We start from the raw sequence: 24,710 nt of genomic DNA, 5'->3' as shown, positions 1-24,710 counted from the left end.
CAATATCTGGTTAAATGGAAAGGCTATGGTCAGGAAGATAATTCTTGGGTAACTGCCTCTGATGTTCATGCCTCGGATTTGGTTCGTGCCTTTCATAGGGCTCATCCAGATCGCCCTGGCGGTTCTTGTGAGGGTTCGGTGCCCCCTCCTTAAGGGGAGGGTACTGTTGTGTATCCGCTTTTTGGGCTCCCCTGGTGGTTGCTGGTGGTACTGGTGACTTGTTTGCCTTTGCTGCTTCTGTTCACCTGCTTCCATCAGTGTTTGGGAGTTTCCGATTTAGCCTTGCTCTCCAGTCATTTCCTTGCCGGTCATCATTGTAACCAGAGCCTTCGGTTGCATGTTCCTGCTACTAGTCTGCTGATCAGCTAAGTGGACTTTGTCCTTTTGTTTTGTATCTTTTGTCCAGTTTGCAGTTTTTGTAATTCTCTGTAGCTGGAAGCTCTTGCGGGCTGAAATTGCCACTCCTGTGTCATGAGTTGACACAGGAGTCTTAAAGTAATTTCAGGATGGTTTTTGAAAGGGTTTTCAGTTGACCGTGAAGTCCTCTTTTGTATCCTTCTGCTATCTAGTAAGTGGACCTCTCTTTGCTAAATCTACTTTCATACTGTGTATGTTTTTTCCTCTTAATTCACCGTTATTACATGTGGGGGGCTGCTATCATCTTTTGGGGTATTTCCCTAGAGGTAAGCCAGGTCTGTTTCTTCCTCTACCAGGTGTAGTTAGTCCTCCGGCTGGCGCGTGGCATCTAGGAAGTCGTAGGTATGCTCCCTGGCCACTATTAGTTGTGTGGTAGATTTAGCTCACGGTCAACTTGAGTTTCCATCACCCGAGAGCTCGTTCGTTATTTATATGTTTCTTACGTTCCCTTGCCATTGGGAACCATGACACCTTACTATCCGATCGCAATGGAGGAGGTTTCTGGACAATGAACCACTGCCTTCTCCCGCACCCCGTCCCCCTCCGATTATATCTGCCCCTCCACCTAGTCGCAAGCTGATGACAATCACGCCTCACAATCCTTTGCCGCAACAGTTCCAACCACGACCTGGGGATATCAGAGAGAGGAGATGTTATGGGTGTGGGCAACCTGGACATTTGCAGTCTGGCTGTCCCTCAAGGATTCGGAGGGAGCCCCATGCAGTCCCACCTCGTCCAGTACATCTTGTGCACTCCATCCCGCCTGAGGAAGAGCTACCACCACCCCCACCAGAGTGGACAACCGACCACGGCACCATAGATAACCCTCCTGGAGTGTACGGACTCCAGCCTTTGTCCATCAGAAATACAGAGCAACAGCATTGCCACCTGCAGGATGTCTTAATTGATGGATACAAAGTGTCGGGATTTAGAGAAACGGGGGCATTCCTGACTATCGCTGACCCCCATGTGGTTCGACCCAAGGCAATTCACCAGGGCCCGGGAATTCCCATTGTCCTGGAGGGTGGCGTCCGCAAATATATACAGCAAGCTTTGGTACTTTTGGATTATGGTTTTGGAGAAAAACTGTGTTGGATTGGAGTTATGGGAGGACTTCCTGCAGATATCCTTCTTGGAAATTACATTGGGGAGTTACAAAGTCATTTTGTGGGAGCAGAAGGTCCGTGGGCCTCTCACTCTTCTGAAAGAACAATTGGAGGGAGATATCGCAGATACCGGAACGCCCATCATTCCCTACGTTCTAGAGTTCAGAGACTGTCTCGCCCAGCTAGCTACCTTGGCTAATGAACATCAGCGAATGGCCCAGTCCAGTCAAAAAGTCTGGTATGACCATAAAGCCAGGACCCGGGAATTTATGGACAAGTGCTCATGATTATTGCAACCCCTGCCACTCTACAAGGAACTATAAACTATTGAGCAATGTGGACTAAAGTGAGCAGGCCAGAGGTCTTTGTACACCTCATAGCATGCTCACTTATGAGGGGGGAGAGGTTGTGATGGTGTGACATGTTATGTGGGTATCATTTTTGTGTATATTTCTATTTTACTTGTTTTCATGGTGTTCTCTTGTAGAAGGAGTAATTTGCTAATTGATGAATGGCTGTGTATTGTTTGCTAATATGCTAATGACATGTTGACCTAGCTTGTTGAAACAATGAGCCCCTAAGACCTTCTCCCTCCTGACCTGTGAATGAGGGGGGTGAATGGGGGACTTGTAAATATCAGGGAGGTGAGACACAGATCAGTCCTGTGTGGAATGATGTGAACACAGCACCTCAGAGAGAAAGAAGAGTATATGAACTATGTTATCCTCTGTCTGCCGGATTGTTGGACTTTTATCCTGTTACTGAACTGCATTCGTGTCCTGGACTATTTTATCCTTTGTGTGGTGGATCGTATATGGACCTTTCGTATTTTTGCCTAAATAAAGATTTTTGGGTCTTTTCACTCATCTCTCGCTCTGTTGATTGTGTGATACCTGAGAAGAACCCCATGACACTGTGTGTTGTGCATCTGCTGTTTCTTCCTGACATTCTTTTTCCTGGCCTTGGTTTGCCTTTTGACTGCCCACTAGCTTTACGACTTTGTCCCTGTTGTGACCCTATTGATTTGACCCTCCTTGGCCACTCGTTCTTGCCTCTGGCTCACATTTCTGGATGGCAGCCCTTCCATGGTAGCCATCCAATGGAGGTTTCTCTGGAATCGGCTTGTGCCAAGTCTGTTTGAGTTAGCCTTTTTGAGCTTGTGGCCTCAGACAGATGTGACTCCTTTTTGAAATCGCCGGTTCGGCTATCTTTTCTTTAAGTGTATAGAAACTTTAATTGCTAAATAGTTTTATGAAACCTGCACACAGAGTAAAAAAGTTGCACATGAACAGTCTTTGTGCAGCTCCATAGACCCAGCCTGTGGTGCCACGCTATAAAAATGACAGTGATAATAACTGGCTATCACCGAGTTACATAAGAACGATTTTATAACCAAATTGTCTATTCATTGTTTTTCTCCACAGTTGGATAATACCTCATGATGAAGCGACTGTGAGTAAGCTTATGCTTGTATGCACCCTGAACCCAAGGCAATTACAGAAAACGTCATCAATAGACCACCGCTAGTAATCAAATCTGCAGGTTTATTATATTTTTTTAATGTAAACAACTTTTTACATGATCTGATGGTTGAGTTTTGCTTTTAAGCACAAAAGATATTATGAAGGATTATATGCTTTCTTCAAAAACAGCCGGGTCATAGGGGACAGAGTCCTTTTGCTTTGTTCAAAACTAGGTATTAAAAGCGAGAAATCTGATTTGAAAAAGTTAAATCAAAGGGGTTGTCATGTATTCTTTCTTCAGAGTGCTCCACTGCCCAGCTTCTCGCTTGCCGTGCTCCTGATAGTTGGCAGTTTGGATCAGCGATTTGGTGCTTCCACTGGTTAGAACAGCTCTCCCTGCCATGCTGAAAATTTGCCTGTACGGGATCATAGGATGGGATTCAGCCTTCCAGCCAGCATTAGTGCAGCACTTTCATGCTCTAAAGCACAGAGCTTACAAGAGCATGCTCCGTGCCTAGGAATCAAGCCACCTCTGATTCACTGTAGAGGTGGCCGGTAAACTAAACGATGAGCAGTAAAATATAGCATTGATAATCCCTCTCGGAGTTTTCATACAAGGCATATTGCAAAACTTCATATTTTAACTATTTAACAAAATGATAAAACCTCTTTAAGCAAGGACTAAACTCATAAAGTGGGTGAGAGAGTAGAAGGCAGACAAAAGAAACTGCATAGAAATCTGAGGGACAGTTATTTGTCCAGTGGTGGAATTAGAGTAGTGTTCCTCAATTCCAGTCTCCAACAGTCCTTAACAGATCATGCTTTCAGAATTTGCTTAGTAATACACAGGTATTGAAATTCGTCCCTATGCAACACTAAGAAAATTCTGAAAATATGACGTGTTAGTGGCTCTTGGGGAACACTGCTCTAGAGGAATGGTAATAGGTGAGAATTGATGAGACCCAAGAGTCCATAATAGGCCAGTGATTAGACCAGTGGAAGAATGACAGGAGTAATGGACAGCAATAGCACGAGGGGATCTGGAATTAATTATGGGACCATTGGAACAGTGATGGTTTGAGGCCATTGACAGATCAATAATAATGGGGCACTGAATTAATGGTGGAGGAAAGAGAATTACAATAGGATCAGATAGAAGTAAAAAAAAAAATAGTGATTGGGGACCAACGCTATAACCAGAAGAGCAGTTATAGGACCAATAATGGAACCAGGAGTTTTAGTGTGAATCATGAGATGGAACCATCAACTGGATCAGAAGAGCAGAGAAAGGACAAGTCATAGATTGAAAGCAGAAATGATAGAACCAGGAGAACCAAAATAGGACCATCAACTGGACCAGAGGAGAAGTAAAAAATACTAGTGACAGAACAAAAGAAAAACGTGAGACTGTATCTGTAGACGCTGAGCCTCTTATGGGAGGCAACAAAATGATCATTACTCCAAGTGTATCTCTTTCCTGTTTTATACAGTTCAACCACCTTTTCCTGTAGATTCGATGACAATTCTTTTGCTTTCCCCATGACTCACAATCCAGAAACGTCAGTGGCTGGATGAAAGATGCAAGAGTCTGTCTGGATCCCAGAAACTCACTCAGCTTTTATGCACACACACTGATTACAAGCAAACAGGTCATCCGTGAGGATGTTACCTTTAGTAGCCATTCACACCCATTTGTGTCAACGTCTGTGCATGTTATCAGGCCACAATCACCAGGGGATGTGAACTCTTGATCAGGGTCATTTGGATGTTTTGGGTTGTCATTATGATTTTAAAAAAGAGAAAACACAGTAGTCTGACAATAAATGGCTTCACCCAACCACTAACCATGAGTGGAGAAAAAGTTTTGGTGTTATCATTCACATTCTCTGAAAAAAAGGCCAAGAAAGCAAAAATCCTGCCGGGGTATGTAAACTTTTCAGCACAACTGTAAATATGAGTTATATAAATACTAGATCATTGTGAAATAGAAAAACTGATAAGAGAGAGGTAGTTATGAGATAGATAATGAGATAAATAGATATGAGACAGACAGATAGATAATAGATAGTGATTTATAGATAGATAATAGATTATATATACAGTAGATAGATGATAAATGGATGGTTTGTATTGTTTACACTATGTTTCCATCAGTCGTAGTTGTAGTCTTGTTTTCCATCAATGGGGCATTCTAGGCTTTCCCTCTCTTTCTCGGAAAGATCTATTCTTGTGCTGTCATTACTCTTGTTTCCTGTCCACTTAGAGACGAGGCTTTTGTGTTCACTGAAGCGTTTGTCTTGTTTTTGGATTGGGTTAACAGACACACAAACACACCGGGCCGGCACGCAAATCATCTTCACGTAGTCATATATGTGCTGACACATTGTTTACTGCTCACCAACACAGCAACATGTTCAGGCAATGAATTCAGTTTATATTCGTGTGACCATTGAGCACAAGACGACGTGCCGCACTCTCTACAAGGTCTTATACTACATTAGAAAGTTTCAGATATAATTCAGAACGTTTCGCTCATGTTTTAAGGCTATTGAACAATTCCTCTCGAAATGTGGAGAATCCTCTACTCTGGACATAAACCAGGGTGGAGATCCGTGCTGATTAAAGAGGTTATCCACTGCTTGAGAACCCTTTAATTAGTCAATTTCAAGAAATCCCATGTCCACTATGCGTTCACCGTGGCTTACCTGCGGAGACGGACATGCGGCGCGTCTCTCCAGACAGCAGCATGTCAATTTATCTTGCACAGACGCGAGTCTCCGCAAGATAAATCTCACCCATACAATGTATTGGACGCGGTGATTCCGCACGGTTCACATGCGGAATCACCTGCACTCAAAAACCGGTAGCCTTTGGACATAGCGGACATGTGCTGCTTCCAAAGCGCTGCCAATTACTGACTGTGTGCACCGACCCGATTAGGGATAAATGTAAGGTCATGCACTTGGGCAAAGGAAATAAAATATATTATGTATTAAATGGTAAAATACCTGGTTAAAATGTCGCTGAAAAAGTCTTGGGTGTATGAGTGGACGGCAAACTCCACTTTAGTGACCAGTGCCAGGGAGCTGCTGCCACGGCAAATAAAATAATGGGATGCATTAAAGTAGGCAGAGACGCTCATGATGAGAACATGGTTTTGTGCGAGTCACTGGTGCGGCCACCTAGAATACTGGGTACATTATCCAGATGTATAATGTTACATGGCACTCAGATAAGTGTTACGCAGCATCTGGATAAATTATGTTACATAATATCCAGATACTGTAACATAGTTAGTATCCAGATGAATAGTGTTACATAGTATCCAGATAACGTGTTACACGGTATCCAGATAAGTAATGTTACATAGTATCCAGATAAATAGTGTGTCATAGTAGGGTACTGTCACACTATACGATTTACCAACGATCACGACCTGCGATACGACCTGGCCGTGATCGTTGGTAAGTGGTTGTGTGGTCGCTGGAGAGCTGTCACACAGTCAGCTCTCCAGCGACCAACGATGCCGAAGGCCCCGGGTAACCAGGGTAAACATCGGGTTACTAAGCGCAGGGCCGCGCTTAGTAACCCGATGTTTACCGTGGTTACCAGCGTAAAAGTTAAAAAAAACAAACCGTACATACTTACATTCCGGTGTCTGTCCCCCGGCGTTCTGCTTCTCTCCACTGTGTCTGCGCCAGCCGATGATCGTGACATCATCGCAGGTCCTTCACACAAAGCATCTATAGGAACGGAAGCGGCCGCGTGCACCACTGAGAGGCAGGAAGACTCCGGGGGCCATCAGAAGGTGAGTATATCACTATTTTTTATTTTAATTCTTTTTTTTTTACCAATTATATGGTGCCCAGTCCGTGGAGGAGAGTCTCCTCTCCTCCACCCTGGGTACCAACCGCACATGATCTGCTTACTTCCCACATGGTGGGCACAGCCCCATGCGGGAAGTAAGCAGATCAATGCATTCCTAGGTGTGCGGAATCCCCGCGATTCTGCAAATTTAATGAACATGCTGCGTTTTTTTCTGGAAAGCGTTTCTGCTCAGGAAAACAAGGCAGCATGTGCACAAAAAATGCAGATTGCATTCTATTAAATAGGATGCTTAATGTGAGCGTTTTTTCGTGATTTTATAGCGTTTTTATAGCGAAAAAACGCGGAAAAAAAAGCGACGTGTGCACACAGCCAAATAGTGTCACATAGTATCCAGAAAAATATTGTTACATGGTATCCAGATAAACTGTTACATATTAACCAGATATATAGTGTCACATAGTACCAGATTAATATTATCACATAAGTATCCAGATAAAGTGTTACATAGTATCCAGATAAAGTGATACGTATTATCCAGATAAATATTGTTACATATTATCCAGATAGTGTTCCATAGTATACAGATATATAGTGTTACATCGTATCCAGATAAATATTGTTACATCGTATCCAGATAAATATTGTTACATATTATCCAGATAAATATTGTTACATAGTATCCAGATAAATATTATTACACAGTATCCAGATGAATAGTGCCATATATCAGCAGGAATATACAGCAGCATCAAACAACATCCAGGAAAGTGGCATCATACAATGGTGTCTCATATTTCTGACATGAAAATTATGTAAAATTTGCAAGTTTCAGAAGCAGTGGTGATGGGACGGCTAGGACCTGGGCCACTGATGAAGACGCTCCCCCAGTACTGGAGAAATGAGTTTTGGTTGAGGATCTGCATAAAAACATGACATGGGGGAGGATATTCCAAGCGCATGGGTAAAACTAAGTGTCTTTCACCGGATATCTAAAAATCCCAGCTTCCATCTCTTCATGTGATCCATCCCTTCTGAATCTCCAATGGGTTTTTGTTTCTTTTTGTAAAATTCCAGTGAATATTTAGATGGCGCTGATGCATGTTGTTCCCGCTCATATTTCCCCTGGGAAGGAAGAAGTTGTAGAGCCGCCATCACATGTATGTTATAACACGCCAGGTATTGATATCCGCTCATATGTGACTTGCCTCCATCGCGTTTACGTTCACTTTGTTTTGTCAACATTTCACTTTTCGTTTGGTCGATGGAAATGAAATCAAAGCAAAGCGAAGATTATAATAAGCCGCAGTCATGGGAGAGTGGCGCCAGGGGACGGATGTAATCATGCAGCGGTATCAGCGGTATCTGGGGGGGTTCATTCACTTGGTGGGCAGAATATGTATATGATAATATACAACAAATGGTATGTGCACTGTATACAACCGTTACACATGTTTATTTCTGAATGGTGCCATACCGTGCCAAATATAGTTATGTCATACAGTGTCCACACAAAAAAGCCAATCTGTGACTAAATAAAACTGCTGTTTAATGCCTACATACAGTGGGGAAATAAGTATTGGATACTTTGCCGATTTTGCAAGTTTTCTCACTTAGAAAGAATGGAGAGGGCTGTAATTTTTATCATAGGGACACTTCAACTGCGAGACAGGATCTAAAAATAAAAAATCAGAAAATCACATTGTAGGATTTCTACATAATTAATTTGCATTTGATTGCATGAAATAAGTAGTTGACAAAATAGAAACTTAATATTTAGTCCAGAAACCTTTGTTGGCAGTTACAGAGGCCGGATGTTTCCGGTGGTTCTTGACCAGGTTTGCACACACTGCAGCAGGGATATTGGCCCCCTCCTCCATACTGATCTTCTCCAGATCTTTCAGGTTTTGGGGCTGTCATTGGGCAACATTGAGTTTCTGCTCCCTCCAAAGATTTTCTATTGGGTTCAGGTCTGGAGACTGGCTAGGCCACTCCAGGATCTTGTAATGCTTCTTACGGAGCCGCTTCTTAGTTGTCCTCGCTGTGTGTTTCGGGTCATGGTCATGTTGGAAGACCCAGCCATGACCCATCCTCAATGCTCTTACTGAGGGAAGGAGGTTGTTGGCCAAAATCTCCCATCCATCCTCCCTTCAATAAGATGCCGTCATCCTGTCCCTTGTCCACTTCCTAATAATTATGCTAAGAGCTGTTGCCTTCTCACCAAGCTGCTTGCCTGTTGTCCTGTAACCCATCCCAGCCTTGTGCAGGTCTATAATTTTGTCCCTGGTGTCCTTAGACAGCTCTTTGGTCTTGGCCATGGTGGAGAGGTTGGAGTGTGATTGAGTGTGTGGACAGGTGTCTTTTATACAGGTAATGAGATCAAACAGGAACAATTAATACAGGTAATGAGTGCAGAGTAGGAGGCTTCTTACAGAAAAACTAACAGGTCTGTGAGAGCCAGAATTCTTACTGGTTGGTCGGTGATCAAATTCTTATTTCATGCAATAAAATGCTATTAAATTATGCAAAAATCCTACAATGTGATTTTCTGGTTTTTCTTTTTAGATTCTGTCTCTCACAGGGGAAGTGTACCTACGATAAAAATTACAGACCCTCCATTCTTTGTAGGTGGAAAAACTCGCAAAATCGGCCAAGTATCAACTACTTATTTCCCCGCTGTATGTACAGGCTTGTAGCGGAGCTCATTAAGTAACAGTTAAGTATTGCAACATAAAGAGTGTTAGAAAGATGAAGAAACGTCAGTGAGAAATCGATTGATTTCTTTACATAAACTCATAAACCTCCTCCAGCCTGGACCTTCCCTCCGGTGCTCGGCGGGGGATATAACTCCTGCTGAGTTCTGTGCTTCCTCCCCTCATCCTATGGTAACTGGTTTGCTACAATCTGACATGGTGTCTGAGGACTAGAAAAGCTTCCCGTCCATCATCTGCCTCTTTCGGGATGTGATTGACGGCGCTGATCACCAGCAGAGGAAGCCGCTCGCTAAAAGTTATGAAACTGTTAAAAAAAAAGAAAATCCAAGGAGGCAATTAAAAAGTTTAATAAGATCCAAACGGCGCTGTGCACGCTCGGCTTACCCCGCACCTGGCCTTATTCATGACATTTTATCAAAATTGATATCGGTTACATTACACGGATAAACTGTTCTTGGGCAGTGACGGGGTCGGGCGATTAATATTCATGGCGATAAGAAATAACACATTAAAGTTTACATTTTTAATATCTCTGCAGGAGAAACGCCGGAAACAGCGAAGATCACAATGTTCCGTTATTTTTATTACCCGGGACGATAAATTACGGGAAGGACAATGCGACGTGTCAAACAATTCAGGTTGTAGTTTTGCCTTAAAGCGAAAACAATATCGATGTTTGAATAAATTATACATAGATTACACACATACTATATATATATATATATATATATATATATATATATATATATATATATAAGGGATAATGTCATCGTCTTCACCTCCCCCCTTCACAGCCTGCAGGATCTCTTTTAATGCCAAAAATCCTCCTCATTTACCATTAAAGGTTTATTCACAAGCTTCAAATATGGATATTGCTGGATAGAGCTTGTAAATCGAAACAGTTTTGCAATTTACCGCTTTTTAAAATTTTCAACCGTTCTTGAGATAGTTACACTTTTATTTTTTGTTTACTGCTCATTGCCTTGGAGACCGACCACCGCTGCTAGACAGGGGAACATGCACAGTGTTTACAAGTTTTTTTTTCCTTTGAGCATGAAAACCCTGTTTTGGAGCTGGCCGGGATCACTAGAGGGCGCTGTTACTTCCTAATCTCGGCCAGTATCAGTGCAGTGCTTACAAGGTTAAGAGCAGTGGTGGTCGGTTTCCCAGGCAACGAGCTGTAAACAAAAGAAAAGTGTTAAGATATCAAAGACAACTGGAAATATTAATAAGAAGCAAATTGCAAAAACTCTTGTTTTTACAAGTTCCATCTGAAAATATCCATGTATGAAGATGGGAATAACCCTGTAAATCTATCTAGTGCAGTAAATAAAAGAAGAGGAGGGGGATGCAGCTGCACTTTTTTTACATAGTGTGTGTGCTGAGACTCTTAGCTGTGAGAGAGGAGGAAGAGCAGCAGGAAGAAGAAACCGGATTTGCTGAAAGCACAAAACACGTCATACATCCCAATAGGAAGGGTCCCCCTATATATACATCAGTGCAGCCGCAAAGTCCCATCATAATTACTCCGCCCCTATGTACTTTAGACTACTGGGCTCCGGCTGTTGTAAAACTACAACTTCCAGCATGACCAGACAGCCGCAACCTTTACAAAATGGCCATAAGTCTCCGAGCAAAACTCATACACAGCGTTACACCTATTACGGGGCCTCAGGGGACGGATCCGTAAAACATCAGAGGGGGTACTCCTGTCTCATGCTCCTCCCACCAATGCCCTGCACTATCATAGAAAATGGTGTCAGTTGTTCCCCTTTAAGTGTTCCTTTAAGTGCCAGGATTGTCCAATCGGGGCACATTTATGCCACATTTCATATGATACATCTTAGAAGAATTTCCCCTTTAAGTAACAGAATTGTCCAGTAGTAGTAATAGTGTCATCTTCTGACATATTTATGAGACATTAAATGTAACAAATTTTATATGGACTTCACCTTTAAGTGACATGATTGTCCAGTGGGGGTTTCTTTGTCATTTTCTAGCACATTTACGGGGCAATTGATATGATAAATTTTAGATGGACTTCCCTTTTAAGTGTCCCTTTAAGTGACTTGATAGACAAGTGGAGGTTACAGTGCCATCGTCTGGTGCATTTATGGGACATTTCATATGATAAACTTTAGATGGACTTCCCTCTTTAAGTGTCCCATTCCATGATTGTCCAGTTGAGGTAACAGTGTCTTCTTCTAGCATATTTATGGGACATTTCAAATGGTAAATTTTACATGGACTTCGCCTTTAAGTGCCATGATTGTCTAGTGGAGGTTACAGTGTCATCTTATGGTGCACTTATGTGGCATTTGATATGATAAATTTTACATGGACTTCCCCTTTAAGAGAATCTGATACAATATGGAGTGTTTGTGTTCTGCTAGATACATTGTATCACTGCCATGTCTGTGTTGCTTCATTCTTTCTGCAGGAGGTCACAGTGAGCGCTGGGCCCTTGACCCCGGCCGTTCTTCTCGCTTGGCCCTTGACCCCGGCCGTTCTTCTCGCTTGGCCCTTGACCCCGGCCGTTCTTCTCGCTTGGCCCTTGACCCCGGCCCGTTCTTCCCGCTCCGCTTCATCCTTCTGGTCCTCAGGATCTGACCACATCTGACATTTGTGCGGAGAAGCAGGAGAATGTTCTGCCAGGGCGAGACCCGTCACTGCGCTGATTATTCCCGCGTGCTGCGCGAGCGCTCCGGAGTATTAACGGAAAAGCCGAGTAAATAGATCCAACCTTTAACGTTTTCTGCATCCTCGGAGAGGAGCGATCCTTATTTTATCCGCACTTGTCAAAGAGAAGATATTCAGCTCCAAAAATAACAATCTGGAGCGAACAGCTGGGAACATTCTGGAGAAAGTGATGGAGAAGAGTTTATAGCCGCGGCACCGGCTGCGGGCCAAGAATCACTATGGGCAACGCAGGGGACTGGGGTGTCACTACGACCCCTAAGATTCCGCGAAAGCGATAAGAAAGTTGCAAAAAATTTAAACTGGTTGGATTTTTGACAACTTGCTTGTTGCAGTCGCAGTCCCCTTAGGGGTCAGTGTGGCCCACCATTCACATGAAGCACTGACACATAACAATCTTTGGCTGCTTGACATGTGTCCTGACCAAAGTTCCCGTGTAGCTCCAGCTCTAATAATACAGATGTAGCAGCGCTGAAATTGTGGCTTATGCATTGTGATAATTTAACATGTACAACCGCTAAAAACACAGCATGAAAATTAATACACGTGACCAATTCAGCGCAGCCACAGCTTAAACACTTAGCGTTTTCATATCAGACAACTTTAGCATTGCTGCAACAACAAACACCACAAACTGAACAGCTCAGCTCTGCTACATCAGCTCTAAAAAAGGAACATGTGCCAGCACTATTGGAACAAACTCAGCTTTGTTACATGAACATCAAACAGGACTGTTAAACTGATAACCTCAGCTCTGCAACATAGGAATACCGCTTCTCCAATATGACAAACTCAGCTCTGCAACATAGGAACACGGCTTCTCCAATATGACAAACTCAGCACTGCAACATAGGAACACGGCTTCTCCAATATGACAAACACAGCTCTGCAACATAGGAAAACCGCTTCTCCAATATGACAAACTCAGCTCTGCAACATAGGAACACGGCTTCTCCAATATGACAAACTCAGCACTGCAACATAGGAACACGGCTTCTCCAATATGACAAACACAGCTCTGCAACATAGGAAAACCGCTTCTCCAATATGACAAACTCAGCTCTGCAACATAGGAATACCGCTTCTCCAATATGACAAACTCAGCTCTGCAACATAGGAACACGGCTTCTCCAATATGACAAACTCAGCTCTGCAACATAGGAATACCGCTTCTCCAATATGACAAACTCAGCTCTGCAACATAGGAATACCGCTTCTCCAATATGACAAACTCAGCTCTGCAACATAGGAACACGGCTTCTCCAATATGACAAACTCAGCACTGCAACATAGGAACACAGCTTCTCCAATATGACAAACTCAGCTCTGCAACATAGGAATACCGCTTCTCCAATATGACAAACTCAGCTATGCAACATAGGAATACCGCTTCTCCAATATGACAAACTCAGCTCTGCAATATAGGAATACCGCTTCTCCAATATGACAAACTCAACTCTGCAATATAGGAACACCGCTTCTCCAATATGACAAACTCAGCTCTACAATATAGGAATACCGCTTCTCCAATATGACAAACTCAGCTCTACAATATAAGAATACCGCTTCTCCAATATGACAAACTCAACTCTGCAACATAGGAATACCGCTTCTCCAATATGACAAACTCAGCTCTACAATATAGGAATACCGCTTCTCCAATATGACAAACTCAGCTCTGCAACATAGGAATACCACTTCTCCAATATGACAAACTTAGCACTGCAATATAGGAACACCGCTTCTCCAATATGACAAACTCAGCTCTACAATATAGGAATACCGCTTCCCCAATATGACAAACTCAGCTCTACAATATAGGAATACCGCTTCCCCAATATGACAAACTCAGCTCTGCAACATAGGAATACCACTTCTCCAATATGATAAACTCAGCTCTGCAACATAGGAATACCGCTTCCCCAATATGACAAACTTAGCACTGCAATATAGGAATACCACTTCTCCAATATGACAAACTCAGCTCTGCAACATAGGAATACCACTTCTCCAATATGACAAACTCAGCTCTGCAACATAGGAATACCACTTCTCCAATATGACAAACTCAGCTCTGCAACATAGGAATACCACTTCTCCAATATGACAAACTCAGCTCTGCAACATAGGAATACCACTTCTCCAATATGACAAACTCAGCTCTGCAACATAGGAATACCGCTTCTCCAATATGACAAACTTAGCACTGCAATATAGGAATACCACTTCTCCAATATGACAAACTCAGCTCTGCAACATAGGAATACCACTTCTCCAATATGACAAACTCAGCTCTGCAACATAGGAATACCACTTCTCCAATATGACAAACTCAGCTCTGCAACATAGGAATACCACTTCTCCAATATGACAAACTCAGCTCTGCAACATAGGAATACCGCTTCTCCAATATGACAAACTTAGCTCTGCAACATAGGAATACCGCTTCTCCAAGATGACAAACTCAGCTCTGCAACATAGGAATACCGCTTCTCTAAGATGACAAACTCAGCTCTACAACACAGGAAAACCGCTTCTCCAATATGACAAACTCAGCTCTACAACATAGGAATACCGCTTCTCCAATATGACAAACTCAGCTCTGCAACATAGGAATACCGCTTCCCCAATATGACAAACTCAGCTCTGAAACATAGGAATACCGCTTCTCCAATATGACAAACTCAGCTGTGCAACATAGGAATACCACTTCTCCAATATGACAAACTCCGCTCTAAAGCATAGGAATACCGCTTCTCCAAGATGACAAACTCAGCTCTGCAACATAGGAATACCGCTTCTCCAAGATGACAAACTCAGCTCTGCAACATAGGAATACTGCTTCTCCAATATGACAAACTCAGCTCTGCAACATAGGAATACCGCTTCTCCAAGATGACAAACTTAGCTCTGCAACATAGGAATACCGCTTCTCCAAGATGACAAACTCAGCTCTGCAACATAGGAATACTGCTTCTCCAATATGACAAACTCAGCTCTGCAACATAGGAATACCGCTTCTCCAAGATGACAAACTTAGCTCTGCAACATAGGAATACCGCTTCTCCAAGATGACAAACTCAGCTCTGCAACATAGGAATACCGCTTCTCTAAGATGACAAACTCAGCTCTACAACACAGGAAAACCGCTTCTCCAATATGACAAACTCAGCTCTACAACATAGGAATACCGCTTCTCCAATATGACAAACTCAGCTCTACAACATAGGAATACCGCTTCCCCAATATGACAAACTCAGCTCTACAACACAGGAAAACCACTTCTCCAATATGACAAACTCAGCTCTGAAACATAGGAATACCGCTTCTCCAATATGACAAACTCAGCTGTGCAACATAGGAATACCACTTCTCCAATATGACAAACTCCGCTCTAAAGCATAGGAATACCACTTCTCCAATATGACAAACTCCGCTCTAAAGCATAGGAATACCGCTTCTCCAAGATGACAAACTCAGCTCTACAACATAGGAATACCGCTTCTCCAATATGACAAACTCAGCTCTGCAACATCATACTGCTTCTCCAAGATGACAAACTCAGCTCTGCAACATAGGAATACCGCTTCTCCAATATGACAAACTCAGCTCTGCAACAGCAAACAGCCCCAGTGCAATCAGCTTTAGAACACCATGTAAGCAGTCCTGACAAACCCTGCTCTACGACATTAGAAAACCTCACCTTCACTAGAACAAACTCAGCTCTGCAAATTAAAGTGAAGACACTCTTGTTAAAACTGACAAACTGAACTTTGCAACATTAGAAAAACTCATCTCCACTACCGGAAACTCAGCATTAGAACAGCAGACAACCTGAGCCCCTCTACCACTGAAACTCAGCTGTGCAACAAAAAGACAAACTCAGCTCTGCAGCATCTGAAAACCTCATTTTCACAACAATTAAAATATAAGACCACTACAACAAACTCACCACAGCCAGAACATCTGACAAATACAACTCTGCATAAATTGATACATTTGTTTCTGGTGCAATTTCATTAAAAGTTTGAACTTTCTAACAAAACTCCAACAAAATCATCTGTACAGAATGTGATAAACTAAGTCTTGCTAAGGCCCAAGTCAAGATGTAGCAGAGCTGAGTGGATCAATGTATTGGTACATAATTACCGTTCTTTTGTAAACCATTAGCCCTGCTACATGACACTCTCGCCTCTGCTGCGTCTGTAGATCCATTTCAGAATGTGCAGCTTTGTTACAATGAAGCGAAAGAAATCTTTGAGATACTCTATAAATATTGATTATTCTGCGGTGATAGAGTTATATAAAGATGACATTAAATCTGCGCTGCATCCTCACACTGGGGATATAGGAATATAGATGAGTCACATGGAGCATTACATTGTGCCGCAGACCACTCATGTCACCGAGTTCAGTGGGTGCAGTGATACTTCTCATAGTGAACCCATACAATAGGAGCCATGGAGGGCCGCTTACCATGTTGGTAGCATTGCTGTGGGTAAAATGACAGTTCAAATTACAGCCACATTTTTCCAGGCTTAGAAGAGCTCCATGCTTTTGTACTGTGCTTTTAATCTCCTACATCCCTTCACCCAGCCATAGAGTTATAATATTATTATTTATTATTATTATAGCACCATTTACTCCATGGCGCTTTACATGTGAGGAGGGGCATACATAATAAAAACAAGTACAATAATCTTAATCAATACAAGTCACGACTGGTACATAAGGAGAGAGGACCCTGCTAACATTCTGTTTTTTTGCACGGACCACTAGAGGGAGCTCACTATAGATTTATACAGTCACCTCACCACTAGAGGAATATCACCGAATACAGATTTATACAGCCACCACTAGAGGGAGCTCACTACATACAGATTTATACAGCCACCACTAGGGGAAGCTCACTACATACAGATTTATACAGCCATCACTAGAGGGATCTCACTACATACAGGTTTATACAGCCACCACTAGAGGGAGCTCACTACATACAGATTTATACAGTCACCACTAGGAGGACCTCACTACGTACAGATTTATACAGCCACCACTAGGTGGAGCTCACTACATAAAGATTTATACAGTCACCACTAGAGGGAGCGCCCTACATTTTTATTTATGCAGTCACCACTATGGTGAACTCACAGCACATAGATTTATACAGCCACCACTAGAGGGAGCTCACTACATTCAAATTTATACAGCCACCACTAGAGGGAGCTCACTGCATACATTTTTATAGTGTCACCAATAGAGGGAGGTCACTACATAGAGATTTATGCAATCATCACTAGAGGGGCTCAGTACATACAGAGTTATACAGCCATCACTAGGAGGACCTCACTACGTACAGATTTATACAGCCTCCACTAGAGGAAGCTCACTACGTACAGATTTATACAGCCTCCACTAGAGGAAGCTCACTACGTACAGATTTATACAGCCTCCACTAGAGGAAGCTCACTACATACAGATTTATACAGCCACCACTAGAGGGAGCTCACTACATACAGATTTATACAGCCACCACTAGAGGGAGCTCACTACATACAGATTTATACAGCCACCACTAGGGGGAGCTCACTACATACAGATGTATACAGCCACCACTAGGAGAAGCTCACTACATACAGATTTATACAGCCACCACTAGAGGGAGCTCACTACATACAGATTTATACAGCCACCACTAGGGGGAGCTCACTACATACAGATTTATACAGCCACCACTAGAGGGAGCTCACTACATACAGATTTATACAGCCACCACTAGAGGGGGCTCACTACATACAGATTTATACAGCCACCACTAGAGGGGGCTCACTACATACAGATTTATACAGCCACCACTAGAGGGAGCTCACTACATACAGATTTATACAGCCACCATTAGGGGGAGCTGAATAAGTCAATGATGTATAAATAATAGATAGGTAGATAATAGATCTGTGCAGTCAGTGACTGATGTCATACACTTGAACATCTAGGATTTCAGCTAATCATCTTCATTAACTATGTAGATTAGAATTTTGATTTCCACTGCACAGAACAGCAGATGCCCCCAATCCCTCGCCTCGCATACCCATCTATAATCCCCCCTTTGTGCTCCCGTCTTGTGTTGTGGGTTCTCTTCGGTACATTAACTTTCTTTGTATCAGTGATAAATAGATCAGAATTTGTGTGAAAGCTAAAAACAATCTTGTGCTAATATTGACAGCAGAGAGCGTCCGCACTGACATGTGGACATGGGCTTATTAGCACGGCTATTGTTACCGTAAGCAGCAGACAATAGTCGTAGTTGTCACAGCACGCACATATGGTGGAGGTGATGACAGCGCAGCCGTGTCAGCTGTCAGGGGAAGGGATGGATATATATGTACAGAGTATATGCTAGCTATAATAGATAGATAGATAGATAGATAGATAGATACTTGATAGATAATAGATACAGTGGGGGAAATAAGTATTTGATCCCTTGCTGATTTTGTTAGTTTGCCCACTAACAAAGACATGGACAGTCTATAATTTTAAGGGTAGGTTAATTTTAACATTGAGAGATAGAATATCAAGAATAAAATCCAGAAAATCACATTGTATAAATTCTATAAATGTATTTCCATTTTGCAGTGAGAAATAATGGTTGGTTGGGGATCAAATACTTGAGAGTTCTGGCTCCTACAGACCAGTTAGACGCTCCTAATCAACTTGTTACCTGCAGTAAAGACAGCTGTCTTACATAGTCACCTTTATAAAAGATTCCTGTCCACAGACTCAATTAATCAGTCAGACTCTAACCTCTACAACATGGGCAAGACCAAAGAGCTTTATAAGGATGTCAGGGACAAGGTCATAGACCTGCACAAAGCTGGAATGGGCTACAAAACCATAAGTAAGACGCTGGGTGAGAAGGAGACAACTGTTGGTGCAATAGTAAGGAAATGGAAGAAATGCAAAATGACTGTCAATCACCAACGATCTGGGGCACCATGCAAAATCTCACCTCGTGGGGTCTCCTTGATCATGAGAAAGGTGAGAGATCAGCCTAAAAATACACAGGGGGGAACTTGTTAATGATCTCAAGGCAGCTGGGATCACAGTCACCAAGAAAACCATTGGTAACACATTACACCGTAAAGGTTTAAAATCCTGTCTGTGGTCAGATGAGGCAAAAATTTAGGTCTTTGGCATTAACTTAACTCGCCGTGTTTGGAGGAAGAGAAATGCCCACTGTCAAGCATGGAGGTGGAAACATTATGTTTTGGGGGTGTTTCTCTGCTAAGGCCACAGGACTACTTCACCGCATCAATGGGAGAATGGATGGAGCCATGTACTGTAAAATCCTGAGTGACAGCCTCCTTCCCTCCGCCAGGACATTAAAAATGGGTTGTGGCTGGGTCTTCCAACAAGACAGTGAGCCAAAACATACAGCCAAGGCAACAAAGGAGCGGCTCAAAAAGAAGCACATTAAGGTCATGGAGTGGCCTAGTGTTGTGAAATTGGATTTTGGGCTCTCTGTTGTGAAATTGGATTTTGGGCTCCCCCGGTGGCCACTGGTGGAATTGAACTGGTGTGCATCATCCTCTCTGTTCACCTGTTTCCATCAGGATGTGGGAGTCGCTATTTAGCCTTGCTCCTCTGTCACTTCTATGCCGGTCAACATTGTAATCAGAAGCCTTTCTGTGCATGTTCCTGCTGCTAGACAACTCCCAGCTAAGTTGGACTTAGTCCTTGCTTGTTTTTGCATTTTGTTCCAGTTCACAGCTGTAGTTTCGTTTCTGTGTCTGGAAAGCTCTTGTGATCTGAAATTGCCACTCTGATGTTATGAGTTAATACTAGAGTCTTAAAGTGATTTCAGGATGGTATTTTGATAGGGTTTTCAGCTGACCATGAAAGTGCCCTTTCTGTCTTCCTGCTATCTAGTAAGTGGACCTCAATTTTGCTAAACCTATTTTCATACTACGTTTGTCATTTCATCTAAAATCACCGCCAATATTTGTGGGGGCCTCTGTCTGCCTTTCGGGGAAATTTCTCTAGAGGTGAGCCAGGACTATATTTTCCTCTGCCAGGATTAGTTAGTCCTCCGGCCGGCGCTGGGCGTCTAGGGATAAAACGCAGGCTACGCTACCCGGCTACTGTTAGTTGTGCGGCAGGTTTAGTTCATGGTCAGTTTAGTTTCCATCCTTCCAAGAGCTAGTTCGTATGTTTGCTGGGCTATGTTCTCTTGCCATTGAGAACCATAACAGCTCCCCCTGTGGCCACTGGTGGAATTGAACTGGTGTGCATCATCCTCTCTGTTCACCTGTTTCCATCAGGATGTGGGAGTCGCTATTTAGCCTTGCTCCTCTGTCACTTCCATGCCGGTCAACATTGTAATCAGAAGCCTTTCTGTGCATGTTCCTGCTGCTAGACAACTCCCAGCTAAGTTGGACTTTAGTCCTTGTTTGTTTTTGCATTTTGTTCCAGTTCACAGCTGTAGTTTCGTTTCTGTGTCTGGAAAGCTCTTGTGATCTGAAATTGCCACTCTGATGTTATGAGTTAATACTAGAGTCTTAAAGTAATTTCAGGATGGTGTTTTGATAGGGTTTTCAGCTGACCATGAAAGTGCCCTTTCTGTCTTCCTGCTATCTAGTAAGCGGACCTCAATTTTGCTAAACCTATTTTCATACTACGTTTGTCATTTCATCTAAAATCACCGCCAATATTTGTGGGGGCCTCTGTCTGCCTTTCGGGGAAATTTCTCTAGAGGTGAGCCAGGACTATATTTTCCTCTGCCAGGATTAGTTAGTCCTCCGGCCGGCGCTGGGCGTCTAGGGATAAAACGCAGGCAACGCTACCCGGCTACTGTTAGTTGTGCGGCAGGTTTAGTTCATGGTCAGTTTAAGTTTCCATCCTTCCAAGAGCTAGTTCTTATGTTTGCTGGGCTATGTTCTCTTGCCATTGAGAACCATAACAGCCTAGCCAGTCTCCAGACCTCAATCCCATAGAAAACTTATGGAGGGAGATGAAGCTCCGAGTTGCCAAGCGACAGCCTCAAAATCTTAATGATCTAGAGATGATCTGCAAAGAGGAGTGGAGCAAAATTCCTCCTGACATGTGCGCAAACCTCATCATCAGCTACAAAAAAGTCTGACTGCTGGGCTTGCCAACAAGGGTTTTACCACCAAGTATTAAGTCTTGTTTGCCAGAGGGATCAAATACTTATTTCTCACTGCAAAATGCAAATAAATTTATATCATTTATACAATGTCATTTTCTGGATTTTATTTTTGATATTCTATCTCTCAATGTTAAAATTAACCTACCCTTAAAATTATAGACTGTTCATGTCTTTGTCAGTGGGCAAACTTACAAAATCAGCAAGGGGTCAAATACTTATTTCCCCCACTGTAGATAGATAATAGGTTGCATGTGTATTGAGAACATTCTAGATGAATTAAATGGATACATTGAATATCATTATAACAATTACATAATTTTATGTTTTTCCTTGTAGTAATACCCTATTAAATATTTTTTCTCACTATAACCCCCTGTGATTGCTTCAGTTCTGGCTTCAAATATTCCTGATGATCGGGTAAGTAATTGGCAGCGAGTCAGACATTTCCCTACAGTGGCCACTAGAGGAGAACTGTAGTATTACACTGAGTTATTCCTATAGATTCTATGCAGATTCTATGCAGTTTCTGCGCAGATTCTATGCAGTTTCTGTGCAGTTTCTGTGCAGTTTCTGTGCAGTTTCTATGCAGTTTCTGTGCAGTACAATGTAAATCAATGGGAAAAAAAAAAAGCTGTGCACATGGTGCAGAAAAATCTGCAGCAGAAACGCTGCAGAACTGCACAAAAGAAGCGACGTGCACTTCTTTGAAATCTGCAGCGTTTCTGCGCAGATTTTTCTGCACCATGTGCACAGCTTTTTGTTTTTCCCATTGATTTACATTGTACTGTAAATCACAGTGCAGTTCTGCAGCGTTTCTGCAGCAGAAAAATCTGCTGCAGTTCTGCACCAATTCTGCACTAAATCTGCATCGTGTGCACATAATGTCTGAGGCTACGTTCACACGATCCTTTTTTTCATCCTTTTTTTTTCAGGTCCTGTTTTGAAAAACCGCAGCTAAATTCAGCGCTGATTTTAGCTGCGGTTTTTGATCCTTTTTCTTCTGCGGATTCCACTGCGGGTTTCCAAATGCAGTTTCCTATTGGTGCTGCTGGAAACCCGCAGCGGAATCTGCAGAAAGAAGTGACATGCTACTTCTTTTTTCTGCAGGCAAAACCGCTGCGGATTTGCCTGTGGAAAAAAGGATCGTCGGCACAGCGGGTCCTTTTTTCCATTGGGTTACATTGTACTGTAACCTACATGGAAAACTGCTGCGGATCCGCAGTGCAATTCCGCTGCGGATCCGCAGCAAAAACCGCACCGTGTGAACATAGCCTGAGGCTACGTTCACACGATCCTTTTTTTCATCCTTTTTTTTTCAGGTCCTGTTTTGAAAAACCGCAGCTAAATTCAGCGCTGATTTTAGCTGCGGTTTTTGATCCTTTTTCTTCTGCGGATTCCACTGCGGGTTTCCAAATGCAGTTTCCTATTGGTGCTGCTGGAAACCCGCAGCGGAATCTGCAGAAAGAAGTGACATGCTACTTCTTTTTTCTGCAGGCAAAACCGCTGCGGATTTGCCTGTGGAAAAAAGGATCGTCGGCACAGCGGGTCCTTTTTTCCATTGGGTTACATTGTACTGTAACCTACATGGAAAACTGCTGCGGATCCGCAGTGCAATTCCGCTGCGGATCCGCAGCAAAAACCGCACCGTGTGAACATAGCCTGACCCTCCAGAGCTTCATCTGTTCTTAACTGATCCAACTATTGCACAGGCGTGGGCACCAACATGGACCACCGAGTCCGTCCCGAAAAGATCACTGTTCTCCCTGCACCTGAGTAATGGGGATGGTTATGAGGATGGCATTGGGCATTGCTATGAATCCAGGAGGATGGCACTGCGGACATTAAAATATACTTTTGTGTCCTGACCATATAACAACACCTGCCACATTGTATCAGCTGCTCGCGTTCCCTAGAGAGTCAACAGAAATGTAGAATTCCACCGAATTTACAAACCTCCGTAAAAGAATCAAAGTATCAGTTTTGGCTTTAGAAGCAGCCTCCTGACATTGTGCTATATGTACTTGTTTGTGCACGGCGTGCTCCATCGCTACGAAGACTAATGAGAACAGATCTGAGAATAATAGAATAAAGAAAACAATATGTATCGATTTTCTAGATAATTCCACACGAACAGCAGAAAGAAATCATAATAAAGAATAAAGACCCAATCTTAGATAATGAAGCTCTCAGCATAATTAGTCATAGTCTTAAAGAACCTCAGAAACATCAATCAGCGTCCCCTCCCCCTCCCCAACCTATCGGTGGCCTCCGCTCTTAAAGGTATCCCGGCTTTTCACTTAGAAATCTGATCCGTTCCAGCAATATTCAGTGAGACCCCCTAAACCCCCGGATTCCTCTCCCTCATGGGCTCTGCTTTTTGTCTTCTGACCTCGGAAGTGAAGACCATTTTAATCAATGTAATCGTGGCTTGTAACAGAAGAAGGTCGTTGTGAGGCCGGCGCCCCCTATAATGATGATTAAAGGCACAGGCGGGAACTGTTCCCCCACAGATAAAGCGGCTCCTTGTGGAACCCACAGCGGAGTCATTGTGTCATTTATACAGGGGGAAATGAGGATGAAGGTTTGGTAGCTGCTCGGTCAATTACAGAAGCAGATTGATGATTTTTAAGTTTATTTCTGAAAATAACATTTTTCAGGTAGCAGTTCTGCAAATTAAAGTAGTTGTCCTCCACATTTTTTTCCATCACAGCTGATGCACTGGTCACCATTACAGCTGATGCACTGGTCACCATTGAAGCTGATGCACTGGTCACCATTGAAGCTGATGCACTGGTCACCATTACAGCTGATGCCCTGGTCACCATTACAGCTGATGCACTGGTCACCATTACAGCTGATGCACTGGTCACCATTGAAGCTGATGCACTGGTCACCATTGAAGCTGATGCACTGGTCACCATTACAGCTGATGCACTGGTCACCATTGAAGCTGATGCACTGGTCACCATTACAGCTGATGCCCTGGTCACCATTGAAGCTGATGCACTGGTCACCATTACAGCTGATGCACTGGTCACCATTACAGCTGATGCACTGGTCACCATTACAGCTGATGCACTGGTCACCATTACAGCTGATGCACTGGTCACCATCATAGCTGATGCACTGGTCACCATTACAGCTGATGCACTGGTCACCATTACAGCTGATGCACTGGTCACCATTGAAGCTGATGCACTGGTCACCATTACAGCTGATGCCCTGGTCACCATTACAGCTGATGCAATGGTCACCATTACAGCTGATGCACTGGTCACCATTGAAGCTGATGCACTGGTCACCATTACAGCTGATGCACTGGTCA

Source organism: Ranitomeya variabilis, chromosome 6 (assembly GCF_051348905.1).
Source record: "Ranitomeya variabilis isolate aRanVar5 chromosome 6, aRanVar5.hap1, whole genome shotgun sequence".
In the NCBI taxonomy this organism is placed as follows: Eukaryota; Metazoa; Chordata; class Amphibia; order Anura; family Dendrobatidae; genus Ranitomeya; species Ranitomeya variabilis.
Note: the sequence above shows the minus strand (reverse complement) of the source record.